Below are 20,915 nucleotides of genomic sequence, written 5' to 3' on the forward strand. Positions count from 1 at the left end.
CATAGCAGCAGCATGTGTTTCAGGCCACAGCTGCCCTACCACTCACATACTGTATTCTTCTGCCGCTCATGTACAACAGCGATGGCTTCTTAAAACCCAGGCTGTTAATTTATTTATCACTCCGCCTTATCCTGCGTGTCACTCCGAGGGTGAAACACTTGCTACCGGATGGGATAACGCTTGGCGCACCAGCATCAGAGACAAGTTACCACACAGCTGCATTGATTCATGCACTGTAATGCTGAAAAAAAAAATGTAATGTCAGAACCTGACAGGAGGTTTTAGTTCACCTTTAAACAACAAGACTGAAAATGATTATGACACACTGACAAGGTAGCATAGCGGTCTAGTGTTCAGCCTGTCTGCCTCGCAGTGCTGAGGTTCCGTGTTAAATTCTTCACTGTAACATTTTTGAATTGGGGTTGCATTCCTTCCTCCCACATTCAAAAACATACATATAAAATGACTGATTGTTTGTCTATATGTGACCCTAATGGTTACAAGCGCTATAGAAAATGGATGGATGGCTTGTAGATAATATGTCTTATGTCTCTAGATAATTTTAATAGCTTGATTTGCGTAGCTAAAGACTGCCCTAATTTCATATACCGTACGGTATAGGGGAGGTCAACCCCAAAATTGTCTGAACAATAATATGTTCTATGCGCCTGTAGTCTGTCACGGCTCACCTGTTTTCTGAAGCTGAGCCATGATTGGTTGTTACCTGAGCCCTGAGCAACTGTAATGTCATTTTCAGTCGACAGAAGTGACAAAATGGCCACCCTCTGAGATGGACAAAAAGGGCTGGATTATAAGCACTTAACTCATATTCCACAAACACAATATCAATCAGAATGTCGTGTTTAGACTAGTGGGGCTGCGTAGAATATATTATTGCAAAGAAAATCTTTCGGTTGACTTTCCCTTTAAATAATCTTTACAGTTTCCAATTTGGATCTAGATAATGTCTTTTTATTCATACGTCTTTCACCTAAAGGGTTTTTGATTTTTGATCCCTGCACTCCATTTTCTCTTATGAGAAATGTAGTCTGTAGAATATGATACAAGTTGTATGTTCCATTGTATTTCTAAGTTCCCAGATGTCGCTGGTGAAAAAAAAACAACCCAAAGCTGAATGACATCCTATTTGCATACCGGCTATTTTGGAGGACAAATATGCTCACTTGTGGTTTCAGATCCGATCGGACAAAACATAAGACTGAGATGAATTGATTAGATGTTAAAAGTAGCTATGTTTACATGGACATACTGTATATATATTCGAATTGAAAGCCTGATTGGAATAAAAATGTTTAATGTACAAACCCCATTCAGAATATTCTGATCCGATCAAACCCATTCCGATCAAGATTTTATTCCGAACGAGCGGGGTGGTTTATGTCGATTGATAATCCGATCGACGCACATGAAAACACGTATTCCGAAATTTTAGAACAAACCGTCTAATCTGTACTCTGATCGGATTAAAGAAATTTTGTCCATGTAAACGTAGCCACTGTTGCATGGAATGTGATGTGATGATGATGATATACTGCAGGGTTGTCCAACTCAATTTTTGTCAGGGGCCATATTGTAGTTATGGTATACCTCGGAGGGCCATTGTGACTGTGAACCCATTTTAATGGATGGTCGCCTTATGAGATCATATATACACAACAAATTGATGGATAGTTAGTTTTGGAATTAGAAGCCGGTAAGTAATTGTTTGTTCGATTATTTTTCAATTTATTTTAAAGTGGAGGATTGGTAACAAATAACACATTTCAGTATCTCATATCTCAGTGTTGTTCAAAGTGAAAACAATTTGCAAGAAACGTGAAGTTGACGCACATGATTTGCCTTTGCGGGCCGCATAAAATGGAAGTTGCGGGCCGGATCTGGCCCCCGGGCGTTGACTTTGACACCTGTAAAATATAGTCTTAAATCTGCTTGGAAAACATTTATACGTTCTAACACTAAAACAAAAAAAAAAAAAAGAGATAACTCAACTTCAGCCACATATTTTAGGTTATTGTATATGCCTACACAGTTAGACTGTTGTTTGAATTGATCGATACAATTTAAGTTTTGTATTGCACTGGCAAGTTCTATTATATATGTTTAGCTACTTTTCAAGGACTTCTTTCATTCCATTTGATGGTGCTTGAGTTCCAAATTTTACAAGATCTCAAACTCTGAAGTCCAAATAATCATAGTGCACTGTGCATCATCATCATCATCATCATCATCATAACATACATTGATGAGCTTCAGTGGGTTTTCAGATTTCAAATTGGGACCTGGCACGCTTTTAGGTTTTGCTTGTCACTATAACAACACCATACGTAAAGCCAATCGTGGTGGTGGCATTGTAAAGGATACCAGCTTGCCCTGTGAAAATGTACATTAGTCAAACCTCACATCTCGTAACCCTTAAACGGCACTTTTCAACAATTTAGAGTCATCAATTAACCCATGAGATGACCCAAACTCAACACAGAAAGGCCATAGCTGAGATTTGAACACCGACTCTCAGAACTGTGAGGCAGACGCGCTCAGTACTCATTCACGTGCTGCCGGCCGAGATTTAAATTAGCAAGTGAAAAATGTTTTGTCAATAGTCATTTAAAAGCAACACACAGCAATATCCCTGTCAATTGGAAACTAAAGATAAGCAAAACAATTTCACTGTCTGTGCAAAAACGAAATTGGTCATTAGTTGTCTAGTTGTCCTCCAATTAACCCCCCAACAAAAGGTCATACCTTGTTTTTAATAACATACGCGTCTTGTTTGTTATTGGTTAAAAATCAAATCACATGATTCTTAAATTAAATCCCCCAGCCTTTAACTGCCTGCAATTTAGCGTCGCTTCTCTAAAAGCAATCAACCGCCACTGAGTTCAATTTTAAAAGCATCCAAAGCAGTAATGTGCAAATGTACTGTGCAATTTGATGGCTGGAGATGGAGGCATATGGTTTGTGTTTGTGTCTCAAGCACTAAACAAATTTATATACAAAAGAAGCCTAATGTGTGTGTGTGTGTGTGTGTGTGTGTGTGCGCGTGGGTGTGTGTGTGTCTGTCTGTCTCTCTCTGCGTGTCTATCAGACTGCCTGGATTCTTCTGTGTCATTTTTTTTTTAAAACCAGGAAGGGAGTTTAAATCAACAAACCACTTCATCGCAAGAACAGGTTTTCAAATCAATGTCAACAAAAGAGCAATGTTTGTGTATTCTAGTCAATTGCTGACATGCTATGTCTGCATATGGCTGCATAGATTTACTATAAACACCTCAGCGCTCAAGTTATAGATCTTGCCTTGTATGAATCTGCATAATCCACGTGAGGAAAGGGCTGCATTTGGCTAACTGTCTCTCCTTCATATATAAGGGGATGTACATTGAACCCCTGTTTATTGTGGTAGGTACATTTAAGATCTACCTGCAATAGATGAAAATCCATGATATAGCGTGACCATTGGTTTGACCCCTCCCACATGCCTTAAACCAGGGGTGTCAAAGTCAAATGGACGGAGGGCCAAATAAAAATTTTTGCGACAAGCCAAGATGATAGAATGTTCATTGAAATTTTTTAAAATGTCCAAATTGGATCGGGCGCGCAGACACCTGCTGCTCTATATTAATTGGAGCAGGCCCCGCACTGTGAAGGTTATTGTTATTGTGTCTGTCAGAGTCTGATAAAGCCTTGGACGTCATCCTTCAGAGACTATAAGGACGGGGTGGGTTGCATTGCAAAGACTGTAAAATCCCTCTTCCCCCAGTCCTCTGTATTTATTTATCTTGTCTTTTTTCCTGGCTACCAACACCCATTGCTTCTTTTCCCCCCAGCCGCACATACGGAGGCCCTAATATTTTCCCAGGGGTGCCCACGTTTCTCGTACAGTGATGAATAGCTCAGGCTCCCGTATCGATTTCCAAACTGAAACAATTTCGGCACAAAACAAGTCGCAGTTTATCATATTGATTTTCCCCTGAGTTCACTTTCTCACGTAAGGTGGGCACCGTTCATGTGAATGAATGAACGCAGATGAGTGCTTAACACGAGCTGAGCGAGTAGTGACTGAGGTGTAACAGCAGCACGAGTGGCTCCGCACAAAGTGAGAAGGCGATGCGGGAATGTAAGGATGGCAGCTTGAAGGAAGAGGAGTGAAGTGCCCCTTTTAAGAGATGTACAGATATTGTTGACTTTTGACTTTAACACTGTTCAGTCAGTAGTGGAGGTTTTTGTATGTGTCCCTGTTGCAATTACCTTCAATCAACAGCTCATACAGAAGCGTCTCATTGAGTGCAAATCCAAGCGTCTCATTGAGTGCAAATCTATAGCTGCACTTTCACTGTCATTTTGATGTACTCAAAATAAGTGATAACGTTTCTGTGGCAAGGAGAGTATTTGTACCAAGCATTTAATTTCATACCAGATGTAAATGCATGCCAACATTTCTTTCACATTTATCATAGGGATAGAACGGTTTACTGTGGTAACATTTCGTGAGCAATGCCGTGTTAGGTATAAATCATCGATAATAGCGTATTTAGCAGAGCTGAGCATTCCACCTATGTGATGGACCAGTGCGCCGATAACGGACACCCATTTTCTAGGCGATAAATGATAGATGGAAAACTTAAAAAAATAGTCTGACTTAGCATAGTCTGAAGCCCATTTTTTCCGTCCATGTAATCGTCTATTTTCGCAGTGAGGTCGCCAATCTCAAGAAGACCTTCTAACAACTCTTTTGCAAAAATTAGAGAGTAACGACAAACCTTGCAATTTTGTTTTTTTTCTGGTGTTATTAGATACTCTTGAAGTCTCCTAATTCAGTAATCATCGACTCCATGGCGGCGAATAAGCCACACTTCTGACAAGTATTGCCCTCACAAAGGGATGACAAGACATAACTCACACAAGACGGATAAGCCATGCTAATTGCTAAGCTAATATGTGTCTGGAAGGAAAATTATACATAACGCTAAACAAGACCAAAAGTGGAAATGAATTACGTTACGTTCCGGTGTACGTCAGCCAGGAGAAGTGGCCCATTGATTTCACAATTGTGTTGATTTTAACATTTAGGATCTGCACAATAAAAGTGCTTGCCAAATTTAATTACAGTATATCTTTAAAAAAAAAAAAAAATCAATTTAGCTTTGCTAATGGACCAAACTACCAATTCAGAAAAAATAAGTTTAAACTGAAACGTATATTTGTGTTTGAAATGTTTTATGTAAAGAAAATGCAGTTTTCTGCTATTCTCAATGTGAATTTAAAACTGAAAAAACCCAATTAAAACTATTGATTACAGAGCTAGGCATTGTCTATCCATCTATAACTTCTGGGCGGTATTTCCGCCCAGTCCCAGTCGTTGACAGCCAGTCGGCTCGAGAACCTAATTTTCACGTCACATCCCAGATGTGCACAAGCAGACATGCTGCCAAATAAAAAACATTTTCAAATAAAAACAGCAGACACACGCACAGCGTGGTGATCGATGGAATAAAAACAAAATGGGGCACATGTCATTGCGTCTGAGCAACCGAAAGATATACAGCACTGTTTGATTTTTTATTTGTTTGGCTGCGTGTCAGCAGTGGGGCACCTGCGTGTGACGTGATACCGGTAAAGTCTGTTCTCGATTTGTTTGGCTGACTCGGACCAACCGGGCGGGTCTGAAAAACGAGAACTCCTAGACGGACTAAAGCATAGATGAATGCCCAACTCTGGTTGATTATATAAAATTGTAAAACCAAATATTAATTCGTTATATTATCAGATTTTTGTTTAGTAAAACCCTTGCTTCAGGTCCTTGGTATTAACCTGCAAAAAATTGCTCCTCAAAATGACAAAGTTGCTCCTCAAATTAGATAGTTCATTAGCAAAACTTTTCCTCAAAGAAAGTAAATTCGAGCCATGCTTTCAAATGAAACATGTTGTAATACTTTTGGTGTATCTGTGACTGTCATTTTTCTTTTCATTTTCCATTCTTTTTAGTAAAATCATGATCATTAGAAATTGATCATTAACTCATCTGAACGGACTTGCTTTGAAGTTTCCACTGCGGACTGAGTGTAAAAGTTGTTGGAGAGATCCTAGTCTGCCCCTGGTTACTGCCAAGGTTTCCCTGAGCAAGGCACTGTGTCATTTCATTTGTGCTGTGCAGCACATGTAGGGAAAGTTGAGGAAAGGAGAATAATGTGATGTTTTCGTAATTAGACCATTATGTACAAGAAAACATGTCTGTAATGTCCTTCAGATATAAAACTGCAACCTCTTTCCCTTGCAGATGGTTGCTGTTGAAAAACATGTCCTTGTGTCGAGATAGCGACCAGCTGAAGTTGGTGGTCTTGTAAGGTTTCTGGGGGAGTGTACAGTGTATCAGGAGACTGTTTTGTTATGCGAACCAGGCATGAATGAGGGAGAGCCTTTGTTTTTTTTTATGTACTCCGTTAACTTGTTTCTCTCAGAGTACTTGGATTCTTCACTCTCAGCCCACATTGCCTGTTTTCCAGGTTGGTACTCTTACGAAAGTACTTTTAACCCAATGTTTAACATGTAAGCATTTCATGCTGTGAATGTGATAGCGTTAGAGAAAGTATCTGAGCATCATTTACCAAATTGGTGTTAGCTATCTTAATGAGCTAAGCATTTGCTGTGCACTACAGTTAACCCTTCCCTTGCTGCTTGAGATGTGAATTGAATGCCTTATATAGCATTGCTGAATGGCTAAAACCTCCAACATTTTGCATTAAAAGAAATGTGTCCATAGGAGCTGTCTATGAGTAGTCTTGGTGAATTCTAACCATAGATTTTATTCTGAGAAAATCCTCACTAGTGTTATTTCTCAGAATGTGCAAGGATAAATCATTTGAACCATGTTGTGCTGATCATTCATTTAACATGTTTAAAAAGACTGCAGGGATCTTTTGACTGCATTTTGTACACAAGAAGCCGGTATAAATACTGGGGTGCAATTAAGTACAGTGGTACCTTATATTAAGTTTAATTCGTTTCATGAAATTAACTGAAATGCCATTAATTTGTTCAAGCCCCCTCACCTCATAAACATTTTTTGTTATATGTTCTTAATGATGAAAAAAAAAACACCGTTTGGTTAGTTTGAGTGCCTCTTCCATGGTCCTTGTGAATGTTTTCATTTTGCATTTGTTTGACTTGTCCCATTCAATAAATGGCTGGAAGTTCATTGGCGAATGTGTCTAACCGTTTTTTTTGTTTTGTTATTTCACTTCACTTGAGTGACGGCACAGCTTTTAATCCAAAGGTTTGGTGTGCAACACAAAGCAAAACTACCTGCCAAGTGAGGGCTTGTAGCTCAAAAAATGTTGGGGCACTGGTACCACTGTACTCTTGTTGTGTAATGTGTGGTGCATCTTCCCTATTCAGTAATGCTCCCTCCCCACCGTGGTGGGTATGCATTTCATAATCCAACTGAAAGCAAAACTTGCCTCTAATGTCTCGTAAAACCTTAAAGCATTATGCGAGATCACTGTTCAGTGAGGATGCTTTTGTTTGGCTCTGATCTATGGACTTGTGTGTGTTGTTTTGCAACTCTTAATCCAAAAGAATGCCTCAACTACGGCTGTTAAGAGAAGAAGAATGTGAGAAGACTGTACACTGGGGGGGTGAGTGAAATCATTCAGAGCCGTAAAGCGGAGCAACAACAATTGGCCCAAATTTGAGCATTTTCCTTCCTTTGTGATCCAAGTCAGCAAAAGACCCGACTGCTGGATTTATCTGAAAAATTATGCTTAGTGATTCTCTTGTGGGCTGTGATGAGAAGTGATTTTTTTTTTTTGTCTCGCTCCTACATCCGCCCCCCCCCCCCCGCCCCCCTTCCCCTATCTGCTTGGTAAGCCTGCTGTGCCAACAATTGTGATTGCTGAGTCTGTTCAGTATTTATAATCCTTATGTGTGGTCAACACAGAGTTATGCAAAGCCCTGGACTCTGTGTTTGTGACTTGGTCAATTAGGAAACAACCTGATTACCGCCCTGTTACCATACACCAGGGGTGCCCAATCACTCAAAGGCAAAGAGCCACAGCATACAAATACACTTGGTAAACTGATTGTCGAATGTAATCTGTTCCATCACCACATTCAAATGAGCCCTCCACACACAATTTATTGCTCGTTTTGTATGAAACAGAAATGTTTCCTCACAATCCTGTCGCGGGCCGAACAAAAACCAGCTCTAACAATATCAAGTGCTCATGGTTTGGTTTTATCAGACGATATCATAGTATGATATTCATTGCATCGTGTGAAAGCCCACGCACGCTAAAACAGTTGGGTTAAAATTAAAACAACTTTGTGTAAAAAATGGACCGATCCACTAATTGGGTCAATCTGACCCACCTTTTTGTGTTGCTTTGTAGAAAACAGCCCATTTTTGGGGGGTTGTTTTGTACAAAACTACCTACATTTACCAGGGTCAAATTAACTCAAGTAGTGCATATTTTTTTTTATATGCATTTAATTGAATTATTATTATTACTATAGCTCTGGTCAATTGTATCATCAGACTAGCCAAGACAACTCTGTTATATTTCTGAACATTTTCCTTGTGATCGTAGCCAAATGCGCATCTATTGACATCGATTTGTATTTACCCCTGTGGTCCAAATACTTGTGATCCCCACTTGATTCCAATTGTTTCTCACTTCTGATTTAAGTGTAGTAACAGAACTACAGAGGAGAGCAGATCATTGACGAACAGGTCTATAATCACTTTATACCTCGGTAACGTTGCCTGTTTTCTTTAGATGGAGTCAAGTGTCAAGTCAGTCTCTTAAAACCAGATTGGATTTGATTAGAATCTGCTGACAGCGCAGCCCCGTGACACACCTGAAAAAGCTTGTAGCTCTATCCTGAATGCATTAATGCTGACAGTGGAGTCACAGGCGGGCGGACGCGCCCTTGGCCGCGGTGATCTCAGCCTCACCCTGAATGGTGACCGGCACCGGCGGCGCTGCCATGGCTGGAAATTGACTGCAAGTGAAAAGGCCTATTAGAGAAGCTAAAACAAACAAACAAATGTGGCGAAGCAGTAGATGACAGCTTGGCACAGCCAGCATATTATCTACTTAACCTTTTGTCCTTTGCTCACTCCGCCTCTCCCTTTTCCAGCTGCTCAAATGAATGTGATTCTTTGGAAGCCTGAAACGCACAAAATATTTCCAAATTGAAGTTTTTGTCTGATTGCCACTCAGCATAATTTTCTAGTGCTCAACGGTTAATGATGATTTCAAAAAATAAAATGCGCCGTTCCAAATGATTAGGACCAACAGAGTTTCAAGACATTTTATAGGTGGAGAAAGAACTGAAAATAGTATTTTGTTGAATTTGCAGCATTAAGAGCTCATATTTGCTGGAATCAAAAGCAGTTTAATTAACCCAGCAAACATGATTTGGGGATGAGAAAGATTTGGGTAACCAAGAAAACCTCAACCCCAAAGCATTATGACTCACGGCATTCTCGAACTTTTCAAATGCTCCGCTGCCTACTGTAGTTGTGTTTTAAAGCCGTCCAATGTACTTTGCTGCTTTTATGAAGGCTTTACAATTTCAGTCTACAATGTCCAAGAGTTATTTAAAGTGGTAACTTACTCTGCAGTCGGTTGAATTTACTTCCTCCCACAATGCATAGCTCCACAGTTGAGAAGAGTTGTATATGTGCGGGGAAAGGGAATAAAGCGATGTAGCACAGCCATCAAGACAACTTTACGACAACAGCAACAAAAAAAGCAATGAATGGAAGTAATGGCTTTTGCCTGTTGTAAAGGGGACAGGCGAAAAAAAGCAGCGGCAACATCATCTTGTTTTATTCTGCAATTTTTGGGGGGATGGGATGATTGTGAAAAAGTAAGATTAAAATTGCAGGACATTTCAATGGTTTCAATAAAAGCTGCGGTGTTTTTGAGTTCTGTTATTGTCATCAACAATGTAGATAGCTCTGTTCGTTTATTGTCGTACCAATTCAGTTCTTTTAAACACAGAAGAGAATTAAATGAAAGGTTTAAAAGCACCATTGTCTCATCCCTGGATTTTTTGGTATATTCTTCAGAATATAGACCGGGACCAAGCACAAAGTGGCATAATTGTTAATATTACCATTATTTTTATTACATGAAATGCAGTTAGCGTCTGGGTTTTACCGCTTTAACCTATCTCTTGATTAGATGAAAAACACACTTTATTTGATTGAGATCAAGTCACTTCCATTGAAGAGCATTCAATTTCTTCGCAATTCAAAAAATCTCAAGGTGTTTTCACTGTATGTTTAGGGTTGTTATCCATCCGCATAGTGAAATGCTGTCCGATCGGTTTTGTAGCATTTTACTGTGCGTGATCAGAGAGTATAGTCAGGTCCACTTTGCAGCTGATCTTCTCACTTCTGTAAGCACCAGTCAGCCTGTTCAATTGGCAGCCATAAGAATGACTCCATGTTTGACACAAGATGCGGTATGCTTTCGCTTTCGATCATGAACTATTCCACTGCAGACTATTCTCTCCATGTCATTCTGATGCAAGATGACCTCGTTTTTACTCCTCCAACCTACCTGCGGGGCTTCATGTTGTGTTGTGTTGTTGTAGACCCACTTTATTTGCATTCACCAAGATGCCTCCTGATTAGATATTTTTCACACAGATACCAATACATTCTCCAGATTGCAAGGATTCTGACTTTTGTTGTCTTTTGTGATCTTCCAGGACTTTAGTGTAAGCTCTTCACTGTGTTCTTTCCTTTTAAGAAAACAGTATACCAAACTGTCAATTAAGCTACCGTCTCATAAATGTGCCTATCCAAACTAATGAAAACCTTCTCTTGCATTGAGATTAGTTAGACATACAGTATTATAGGCTTCTTACCTTCATTTGAAGTGACAAAGAATAGACAATTAACCACACGTGACTAAATGGTCACGTTTCACGTTTCAACAATAAATAATGTTGAAAATGGAGGTGGTCTGCATAAGACACAAAGAAAAATACCCTAAATGTCATTCTTTCACCCTGAAATTTGATGTTCCAAAACTCAAAGTAGACCTGTGTCTACTACATTTCAAAAATAAAATAACCAGGGAATGTTAAATCAAAGAAAATGATGCTCATGGTGGGAATCTTGAAACTCTGAATGTGTACATACCATAAATGTGTGTATTTTCTATGACACAGTCTGCACAGGCTCAAGCAGAAACATGTACCTGTTGGTCTTGGACGGGTTATGGGGGAATCCTGAAGCAGAAAAAGTAAAACCGCATTAAAATTATCATACATACAAAGGAACAGAAGTCAAACAGAGGTCAAAGGTTATCTTGGCACAGGTATTAGATCTTCACCTGTAAAAAAAAAAAAAACACCGTACCTGCAATGTAAAAAATAAAAAAATCCAGTGAAACGTTAATTAAGATTGTATTAATCATCCATTTATTAAAGTCGCACACTTTGATAAAGAAAATTATTAAAAGGATATTCTTGGCCCGGGTAAAATTTGATTGATATTAAGTGCGCATGGAAAATAACCACTATGTAATGTCGTATTTTTGTGAAACATCCAAGCTGAAACCTAAATGTCTACACCTCAGTCCCATCTCGATTGTTTTTATTTCAAATCGATTGTGGTGGTGTTCAAAACAAACACTTCTGGACTTAAGTGTAACCTCCTCAGTTGGCGGAGTTAATAAAACAAGCACTGAGAGGCCACTGGAGCCGCAATGAGCCATGAAGCACAACTCTCAGCATCAAATTGGCTCTTTCAGTGTCGAATCAGAACAGTGTTGTATTAATTGTGTCGATTACATCCAAAGTCAAGTCAAATTTATTTATATGGCCCTTAGTGAGCGCACAACTTTGTTTTAAAGCTGCACGGACGTAAGACGCAGGAAAGTGTCCTTCCTCCTGTATGAATGTTTTCCACCCCCCAGAAAGGCCAATGTCACGTAGGATTTTATGGCCATCGTGTTCAGAGTTTGATGGGGTGTACAATCAGGCCGGGGTGACCTTTTGAGGTGTGCCTACAGCTGTGCCCCCAGGCTGCTGTCAGGCTACGGTTGGCCCTCAATGACCTCTCGGTGCTCAGCGGCACCTTCCCACGTTGGTATCTGCGGGCGGTCACACCTTTGCAAGTCCCAGCTTGATAAAACTGTCTGAGAAACCGACTGTAACACTCCGAATTTGGCAGTAGGAAACAACTGGCGCCCTCACTAACTGTGGTACTGTAGATGGCACGTTTTAACAGAGTGCAAATGAGTGCTACTTTACTGACTTTGCATTTGAAATGTCCAGTCCTAAAGCCTTCACCGCAAAGAAGACAAAGTGCAAAGTGTTGGTACAAAATCATCTCAGGCAAAGCTCTTGTGTGGATCGAGCTGCTTCACTGGTCTACTTAATGTCAGCCCGATGACCAGACACAATCGATATAGAGTCTAAGTGCAAAGCGGCCGTAAATAACTGTGCTAAAAAAAAAAAGGCTTGTTTTCTCTTCTTGGTTTTCTACTATGGCTGCTGCACTATTGTTTGTGTGCAACACTGTTATTCATCGTACAACATGATTTTAAAGGGGAAGCCAACCCAAAAATGTTCTTTACAATAATATGTTGTATGCGCCGCCACCAGATTAAAGACACGGCATTATGATTACAGTTGCGTTTGTGGAATATGATTTAAGAAGCAAAATCACCCCTTTTTTATTCATCTTGGGAGCAGCCATTTTGTCACTTAAATCGATTAACTCTTATTCCACAAACGCAGTATTAATCAGAATGCCTTTTTTCAACTAGTGGTCTTACATAGAACATATTCTAGAAAGAAAATGTGTTTGAGTTGACTTCCGCTTTAAGAATTTTTTTGACTTTACTTTGGCATGAACACAAAAAATGTAAGAAAAAAATAAAAACTCTCATACATTTGAGAACAAACACAAATAGTGTGAGAGCAAAGTATAAGTTATGGAAAGTAGGAAGTTACTTTTCAAATCATCCTGTACTGTTTAGTGTTTCATTAAAAGAAAAAAAGAAATGAGATTAGGAATAAATTCAAACACCTTCAAACATACTCTGCAACACGTTCCAAATTCATGTGTGTATGTGTCTATATCCCTTGCCGAGACATAGATGGATCCCCTATGTTTCCAAGCTGGACCCTTGCGTGTCAGCCAATGTTCACTTAGCAGCCCCACCACCACGACGCGGCCAGCAGCGCATACGTACCATACACTGCACGGGGGGTTTTGGCCGGGGGCCTGAGGCGGCGCACTGCTCTTCAAACTGCAACGATAGATTCTTGTCACCTCCACCATGTTGGAGCCAAAAGTGAAGACAAGCTTCTGTAAAGGACAAAAGGCTAGAAATTGATTTATGAGTCTTCATGGGGCTGTAATATGCGGCAGTAACGAGGAATCAATGGGCTAGAAAAATGCCAACAGCAGCGCTTTATGTCCGCTTTTGTCTCATCTCGAATTTAATTAATTTGAAATTCTTTTTGGGGAGAGAAGGTTAGGAGGTTCCTCACTATCCTCAGCGGTGAATATAACATATTTGATGACATTCCTTCTACATAGCAGAAGGAACAATTTTTGTTCCTTTTCTCTAGTGAAGACTACAAAGGTGAGCATTTTTTTTATGCTCTCGAATATGAGCTGAGAATAAAATGATGAACTCTACCTTGAGATGCTTCACACGGCGCATAGTCTCCTCTTTTCAAGAGGTGTTACCTGACCTCATTTATATTTAAATGTCAGTCAATATGATCTTCATTTAATTTTAACCACATTTGGAGGAAAGTGGCTTCTAATTGGGAGTTTACCACAGACAAAAATATTTTTTCCCCCTGACTAGCATTCCAGGTTCGTAAACTACTTTTTGCATTTTCAATGCATTGGTTCCGTTTCACTTTCAGGTCAAAAGGGCAAATTTAGTTTTTTTTTTTTTTTTTTTTCCTGAACGGTATGATAGAATTTATCATGCATGTTGATGCTTCCTCTAAAGCTATAAAGTCAGTTATAAATAATAATAGAATGCTTGTGATGCTGCTTTAATATTCAACCCTATAAACTAGATCAGGGATGGGCAAGTTAAATGCTGGAAGAGGCCATAATTTTTCATCACTGCTACTTTGGGGCAACATAGGAAAGGCCATTCACTTCTTAACATGTATGACAAACATTTTAAATATGGACAAAATATGAGTGAACGTGTTCTTAATATATTTCATTTTCCATAATACATTTCCCAATACATGTGTAAAATATCTACCATTCAACAACAAATGTTGAAGCAAACAACAAAATAACCACATACTGTAATCCCTCCCCCCCAGTGCAAACAGCTCTCTTGCATAAAAATTACCATTCAAGGACGGCACAAAGCTGCTAAACAGCAAAACAATATTAAGTGGAAGAACTCATTTTGTGCATTTTCTTTCCCCTCACAAAAATCAACTCACACAAAATTGTAATAATACTCAAGTACTATATCTGTCCTACATGTCATTCCAAATCTGCAAAAAGTTATTAGGCATACTCGTATTGTATTATAAGAATTGATGCACGCACAACTAAGCCATGTCAGCCATCTTGTGGTGAATGGTGATATTACAACTTAAAAATATACAGTGGAATGCCGCTATTCGTGGCGGATAGGCTTGGCCTGCGAATAGCGAAAAACTGCATATAATTGATGCTCATTGCAATGCATTGAAATGTTTTTTTTTCAAATCAAATCAAATTTATTCATATACCACTTTTCATACAAAAAGAATGCAACTCAAAGTGCTGTCCAGTAAAAATGTCCAAAACACAACATAAAAAGGAAGACCGCCCTCCCTCCCAACAAACCCACAGATATCTCCGCCAGTACATCAGCACTCACACAGACCCCACACATACACACAAAGCACACAACCTGATACACTTTGTTAAAAAAGACATGACAAGGCACAGAGGAACCATATGAGGAAAGGGTACCCAAGGGGGGCTCGTTCACGCTGAGGGGAATGACAGCCCACGGGCCACAGGGAGTGCCGCCATCACAGAGACCCCCGGCCCAGGTTAGCCGGGGAGACCCCACACCTAGTGTAGAGGCCCCCGGCCACCTGGGCCTAAGAAGCCGCTGCGATGACGCCCCCCCGCGGGAAGGGTAGCCCCCGCCCCATGTCCTGGCCCTAAAAGCTAACAACAACAGAAAACAACAAAACTTAAAGACAAAACAATAATATAATCCAAGAACTAAAATCAGTAGGATAAAAATTAAAAGCCAACCAAATATATTCTACCCAAAAACGCTAATAAATCTCCAATATACATGAAAAACAGTGGTTTCGGATCAGGTACTAACAAATAAAACGCCGATGCCGGTTATCAAAACTCATTATTTGAACGCAGCGCGCATATTTGAGAACCGCATGCGGAAGGAAAATACGAGGAGAAGTCTTATCTATTATTAGCGCTATTGGTCATCAGTCTACTTATATCTAGTTTGGTGAAAAAGGTTGCTATAACTACAGACATCGCCACATTGGAGGCAGTTGCTTGGGGGGACTTTGATGCTATGAAGAGCCTGCAATTACTTTGGGGGCATGTGGCTGGATCTTTGTCTCGTAGCAAAGTAGGTTGCTTTTGTTTGACACAATACATCAATCACTAGTTTAATGGCATAAAACGTCTTTCATGAAATGGTTTGTGTCCAGATAAACCCGTCTTTACGACCCGTCAAAGCTTTTCGAGCTCGCTCTAGCTTGCTAACTGCTAACAAAGAGACGAGTTTCTTTACAACACATCAAGGTCGTGGGTTCTTTCTGGCCCCGGCCTCCCTGTGTGGAGTTTGCATGTTCTCCCCGTGCCTGCGTGGGTTTTCTCCGGGTACTCCGGTTTCCTCCCACATTCCAAAAACATGCATGGTAGTTTGATTGGACACTCTGAATTGCCACTAGGTGTGATTGTGAATGCGGATGTTTGTTTGTCTCTGTGTGCCCTGCGATTGGCTGGCAACCAGTTCAGGGTGAACCCCGCCTGCTGCCGGATGACAGCTGGGATAGGCTCCAGCACGCCCGCGACCCTTGTGAGGAGAAGCGGTATCGATAATGGATGGATGGATGTTGAACAGCAGTGCGAAGCTAATCTTGAATGAAAAGGAAAAAGAAAACAATAACTGATATAAAGTCATCAGATCATAACCTTGTATGTTGTGATGGTGTTAAGTGGTCACGTTGAAAATTTGACAGCCGTTGTGCGCGTCTGCTTTCAAACAACTTTTTGCCTCCGGTTAATTTGAATCACTGCCAGTATCACAAAATAAAATCTCTAGTTGACCGATTAGAGCAACCATAAACAGCACAGGTGTTAACCATTTTTAGAAACACATAACGGACCTCTGTTAACTCACTCACTCGACCGCCTGCCCCTCTGGCAGCATACCAATGTGATGTCACGCATTGGGGGGGTCGGTTAGAATCACTGAATATATTTTAGAAGTACAAATGCTGCACCTTGCTTTATTACAAATGTACATTCATGTGAATACAGCATGTATCCCATGTCTTACTCTCACAAGCACGAAGAGCTATGAAAAAAGGTAGTTTGTTCAACGTATGTATTTTGTGTGTATATGTTATTACAGATACTTCGCAAGTGATGATTTACATATGAATAATTTTACATCCAAGTGAGTGGGCAATTCTTTAGAATTACCCAAAAAATAGCGCTTATTTTGGATTTTTTTTCAAACGGCGAGGTACGGGTACAGTATCGGCCGACCAGGTAACGGAATCGGTATCGGGGCCAAAAAGTGGTATCGGAACAACACCAGTTTCCAGTCATGGCCTATTCTGCATGTCATGTCTAAATTTGCCTGTGAATATTCTCATTCATCAAGGTTATTTCATTCTCAGGGCTTTGAATCGATCAGAACTGGTTGTCTTTGAACATGTTTTGCCACATCCGAGTAGGAGTTTCTGTCGAAAACCCAACTATTTGGTGGTGCTGCTGGCGCACAGCAATCCAAACCAAACCTTCTTGCATGAACTGAAGAAGCCTGCTCAGAATAGAGGTGGAATGTCTTCTAAGACAACCAGAAAAATACAGGTGCGATCAATTCAATGCCCTGAGACAGTCACGTCCAAGTAGGCAAAGCTCCCTCCACAAATGCATACATTTCTAGTCATTTCTTGTTGGGGGAAAAAGTCCCATTCTTGTACCAGATAATTGTGACCAGTGTGTCTCTCACCTGTAAGTAGAGTGGGTTCACTGTAGCAGTCTTTAATGATTAGAGTTTGCACAATTTCAGATTCAAGTGGACACTAATGGAATGAAAGTTAAGTCAACGTCATTGATATTTTTTTGTACTGTAACATAGTTAAAAAAAGAATCACAGGGGGAATGAATGCTTTGCAATAACCTATTTTCACCAACAAAAGCCAGCTCAGACACATAATTTATGCAGAACACTTTTGAACACAAGAGCATGGGTCATTTGTTTTTCATGATGGCATTTCCAACCAGAGGAAAAAATGATGCTCGGAATGCTTGTTGTTGGGAAAACCGGATAATTTGGCACAACTTGGCCAAATGGGAAAACCCTTTTTTTCATTCTCTTGACCCACCAGAGCAGCAGGTTCTGTTTGATGGGAATTTGCGGTGTTTGCAATTAATCACACACCTCTTCGTGTGCGGTGGAATAATTCCCCGCCCTCCTTCTACTTTAATAGTGTGGGCTAAAATGCTGCTCCAAAACGTCACATCTCTCAAATGGTGATGCCTTGAGCTTCTTCTTTATAATCACATTTCATCTTTCCCCACACTTTTTTTTTTTTTTAATCACATGAATTATTAGCTCCACTCCGACACATTTCAAAGTTAACATTTTCACAACAAAACTGACTTCCAAGCTGTTCCTCAATTTTGTTGAACAAAATCCGGCAATATGAACACATTTGGCCACATCTTCAAGTGGTAATCTCAGATTGGAACGTGACAGAGCAGAGTAGACTTGTAATGCGAAATTCATAGCATAGTCATATATTCAAAGATCACACATATTTTTCAGAGGAACTCAGAATTAACATGGTTAATCCCAACAAATATAGTTTAGGACTTTTGTGCTTCATAATTGTAGCTTCTGCCTTACATATATGAACACAGATTGTATGACCTAAGTGATAAACTGCTGATGCAAGCAAATGTAGAACAAGTTTCAAATGAAGACATATTTGCTATAATTTTTGTTCCACATATTGAAAAAAACAAAACTGGGACCATCTTACTATACCTTTTTATTGCTTACATTACAATTATATTTCCCTTTGGTAAAGTCACTGCACAAAAGCTCAAAAGCATTGATTTATTAAAATGTGCAAGGTGTGCATTTGTAGTTCATACAGTATTTTACATTTTAGAAACATTGAGGGCCGATTCTCAACTAGAAACTGTTTCGGTTTTGAAATACGTCTTCCTTTTGAATAAAATTTATTTTAGTACACAGTGTCTGCACAGCTTTAACAAGTCTGAATTTGATTTTTCAAAAGTAAGGTCAAATACAAAGTTCTAATGAATAAAAAAACACTCAGGGGCCTTACTAAAGGTTTGTGGTGCAAAAACAAGAGCAAAATCTTAATTGGCCACGCAAACAGATGTGAAAGCTGATCTTGTAACCAGGCGCACCCAGGACTACGTCTGCCAAACGCACGGAATTGCCATGCAGTTCATTTTGTGCATTCTGTGAGGAGTATATGCATATACGGAAAATGGATCTAGTATGCACTATGTACTGTAATTAATCAACACCAAGACAAATTACAATGTCTCATTTCTCTTGTCTCATTTGCCGCATGAGGTAGCGGGGATACATTTTCCACTTATGTAAATGTTTTTGAAATGCATAAACAAACAGAAACAAAAATTATCGCAACATATTGCCCATTCAGCAATACAATTTTGGAGCTTCTGAATGATGTAAGGGCAGTCACAAGAAGGAGTCATGCCAGATTACCTATGACAAAATTCTTTTCAACTCTGCATTTCCTTGTGTTTATATCATTCTAGTAAAGCAATTAGTGCATCCCACTCCCAAAGCAGTTCTTCAGGTGTACTCTCCCAAATTTTAAATGCATTGTTTTACAGTTAAATCAAACAGAAATGGTTTGTATGTAGTTACTGGCTTCCCTCAAATTATTGGAGCAATACAGTACATTTCATTTCTGAAACTCAGTCATATATTTGTTTGTCTTTCACTTACACTTCCAATTCCATCACCTTAAACTTCATTTTGCGCATGTGGTTCCCTCCCAAATGTGCTAAATCAAAATGTCAACCCAGCGCATTGCTGGGTATAAATTCGGACACAACCGATTAATCGGCCATATATTGTTTGCATTTGAAAAGTTCTGAGGGAACCTTTGCTTGGTTCTTTTATCTTTAGTGCTCACTATGATAATAGTAACTACCAGAAGATGTCATATTGTCAGTTGAACTATTTAATGGATGCCAGAATGACTGAGACACAGCTGTGGAGCCTTTTATACGAGATTGGGGAAGAAGATCTAATCCATCCAAAATGGTTTCTACTCTTATACTGTCTTGGCTGCCTACCCACAAGGGGGGCGGCCCTGCCTAGCCCATGTGACTCTACGGCCTTAACTGATTCCATCTAGATGTGTGCCAAGGGTGTCATACATAAAAAGATGCCGAGCCAGCAGGAAAGGTCACAGCAACACAACGGCCTCGTTCCAATCGCCTATCTACCGGTAATTATTAAGAGGTCTAACCAACACATTGCTTGTGCGTTACATAAACAAACTAAAAAACGGAATCCTAAAATCAAATTGTGCACTTAAAATACAATATTGAAATTGGTGTAGAAATAGGTCAAAGCCTCTTATTTTAATTCCAGTTCAAGACATGAGTATAACAATATACTCAAATTGGGTATCACTGCTTCCTACTTACAGCTGTCTTTCGTTTGGATAAACTTGCAACAATTATCACTTTGTGTGTTATTTATACGCTCTCTGCCTGACAGTGCTTTGTCAGAGTGCAGCCAAGGTGACTAATTGTGCACAAGCTGCACTTTTAAAAGGCGAATCTGCTGTTAAAAGGTTTGTTTCACTAACAAGGTGCTGAAAATAAACAACAATGGAACACTCACAAGATGCTCATCAGTAGTCAGGCCAGTGACCATACTCAGTCGTGACTCCGCATTAAGCATGTGTGGGCGGTGTATGAAAATATATAGCCCATCAATGAAATGTTGTGAAATTTTATTTATGTTCTAATCGTGCTTGTGCGGGTTTTCACTGGGTACTCAGACTGAATCCTCCCACGTTCCTTAAGGGGCAGGGACAATTGAGCCCAATGAACTCTACAAAAAAGCGTGGCACACAAGATCAACATTGCTGCGGAGGATTGTATTTCAGTTTGGAAGTTTTAGAACCACTCGTAAATGGTCTCTGTGGTTTGAGTTGACCGGTGTGTAGCCAGTATTGGGCGAGATACTTAAGCGGAAATCAACCCAAACATATTTTTTTCAAGAATATGTTCCCAGCAGTCCCACTAGTTGAAACACGACATTCTGATAAATATTGTGTTTGTGGAATATGAGTTAAGCAGCAAAATGCAGCCCTTTTTAGCCATCTCAGGGGGCAGCCATTTTGTCAATTTTGTCGACTGAAAATGACAGATCACAGTTGCTCAGAACTCAGATAACGACCGATCACAGGTCAGCTTCACAAAACAGGTCAGCCGTGATTGGTCGTTACCTGAGCAGTTGTGATGTCATTTTCAGGCGACAAAAGTGACAAAATGGCCGCCTCCAGAGATGGCTAAAAACGGGTGGATCAACTCTTATTCCACAAATGCAATATTGATCAGAATGTCTTGTTTCAACTAGTGGGCTATC

The 20,915-nt window shown here is 39.9% G+C and overlaps 1 long non-coding RNA gene across 1 annotated transcript in view; it reads left to right on the forward strand.

Moving 5' to 3' along the window:
• Window positions 1-7,221, forward strand: part of LOC147151616 (uncharacterized) — a 51,896-nt gene extending 44,675 nt beyond the window's left edge. Inside the window, exon 4 of the long non-coding RNA XR_015081889.1 lies at window positions 6,296-7,221. This is a non-coding gene — a long non-coding RNA (uncharacterized LOC147151616). The remainder of the gene's footprint in view (window positions 1-6,295) is intronic.
• The last annotated feature ends 13,694 nt before the right edge of the window (window positions 7,222-20,915 follow it).

Source organism: Filicampus tigris, chromosome 2, assembly GCF_054856515.1.
Source record: "Filicampus tigris isolate MCC_2025a chromosome 2, RoL_Ftig_1.0, whole genome shotgun sequence".
Lineage (NCBI taxonomy): Eukaryota > Metazoa > Chordata > Actinopteri > Syngnathiformes > Syngnathidae > Filicampus > Filicampus tigris.